Source organism: Schistocerca serialis, chromosome 9 (assembly GCF_023864345.2).
Source record: "Schistocerca serialis cubense isolate TAMUIC-IGC-003099 chromosome 9, iqSchSeri2.2, whole genome shotgun sequence".
In the NCBI taxonomy this organism is placed as follows: Eukaryota; Metazoa; Arthropoda; class Insecta; order Orthoptera; family Acrididae; genus Schistocerca; species Schistocerca serialis.
Window position 1 is genome coordinate 134,334,396 of NC_064646.1, and position 1,928 is coordinate 134,336,323.

Below are 1,928 nucleotides of genomic sequence, written 5' to 3' on the forward strand. Positions count from 1 at the left end.
AAAATGGGTAAATTGTTGGCGCTCGGATGGTGGGTGCTTTCCGTAAACAAGGCAGCCAAAGAATTTGGTGTTCCGAGAGGCACCGTGTCGAAGATTTATACAGGACACAGTGAAAGCGGAAAAATATCACCCGGTAAATCAATGCGGGTGAAATTGTGTGTTGGTTGATCGTGATATATGGTCATTAAAGAGGATTATAACGAATAATAAGAGGACAACAGCTGCTAAAATGACTGCAGAGCTGAATGTCGCACTCGCGAACCCCGTCAGCACCGAAACAACACGAATGGAGTTCCAGAAGCAGGGAACTGCAGAGGGACCTGGAATTTCAAAACCACTCGTCAGTGATGCAAATGCCCATAACAGATAAACATGGGGCCGAAGCCAACCAAAATCTAGATTATGGAGTTACCCCCCACTCCGTCTACAGGCCATAAGTGGCCCATCGGGACCATCCGACCGCCGTGTCATCCGCAGTGGAGGATGCGGATAGGACGGGCGTGTGGTCAGCACACCGCTCTCCCGGTCGTTATGATAGTATTCTTGACCGAAGCCGCTACTATTCGGTCGAGTAGCTCCTCAATTGGCATCACGAGGCTGAGTGCACTCCAAAAAATGGCAACAGCGCATGGCGGCCTGGATGGTCACCCATCCAAGTGCCGACCACGCACGACAGCGCTTAACTTCGGTGATCTCACGGGAACCGGTGTATCCACTGCGGCAAAGCCGTTGCCATGGAGTTACGGAAGAAAGTAATTTGGTCGGCTGAGCCATGTTTCACACTGTTCCCATGTCCTGAACGACTTTACGGCCCAAGAATGTTACATGCGGGGGGAGGCGGGGCGTTCAATGAAGATTTGGGCAGCCACATGGTGGTATTCCTTGGGCCCCTGGTTACTCTGCCAAGGACGATTTGACCGTTACTCTGCCAAGGATTATTTGACCATCTTGGCTGTTCGAGGTCGATTCCATGGTACAATGTTTGTTCCCCAGTGGTGGTGTTGCATTTCAAGATGTCAGGGCGTAATGTTCCCTGATATGCTCTCGTATAATCGCGGAGAACCTGAAAAATAAACAGTTCCACGTTCTACCACCAGGCGAGTATATGGCGCTGTAAGCAGTCAGAATGTCCATTGTTTCCTGTTTCGATGTCAGTATGCCGTTTGTTGCTTCGCGATTTATGTTGATTTCCTTTCGTGAACTGAATGACAGCAGAAATAGTAGCCTGCGTCACAGGTATATGACCGACAGAAATAGCTGCGAAAAAGCCCTATATCAATAAATGGGCTAATGAATATGATCAAGAAATTTGAAGAAACAAGTGGTGCAGCAGTGACGGGGAGGCAGCCCATTCCCATGGGGGTTGTTGTTGAAGTTGCTGTAGCTACAGGCGGCGATGCAGCATGCTCCTCAAATTCTGCAGGCAGTGCTCGAGCTGTGTCAAGGGAATTGTCTCTCAGTTCAAAAGATTTTACTGCGCATTTTACACTGGTATCCCTAGAAGATTCAGAATGTGGACCAAATGAAGCTCCAAGATAGATTACAACGCCATGGCTCTTTGATTTCTGGCACGCATGGAAATGGATGACATGTGGTCGGGGAATATTCTTTGGAGGGACGTAGCTAATTTTATTCTGCACCGTACCGTGAATACAAAGAACTGTCGCATTTAGATGTTCTGCTTCGCCACATGCGTGCAGGAACATCCACTGCACTCACTTTGTGACTATGTGGTGTGGTTTCACAAGCTCCTTCATTCTCGGTCCATTTCTCTTCGACACCTCGAAGACGTGTTAGGTGAACAGTGTCATCTGCACGTTGTAACGACCTCCTTGTGAAATACATGATTCCTGCTTCGCAAGAACACAACCGTGTCCTTCATGCAAAGTGGGGCGACACCACACGTCGCTTGTCAGCTGAACGATTTG

At 48.8% G+C, this 1,928-nt stretch overlaps 1 pseudogene; it reads right to left on the reverse strand.

Annotated features, from left to right (window-relative positions):
- Positions 1–616: 616 nt before the first annotated feature.
- LOC126420271 (5S ribosomal RNA) lies at positions 617–734 on the reverse strand (annotated as a pseudogene).
- Positions 735–1,928: the final 1,194 nt, after the last annotated feature.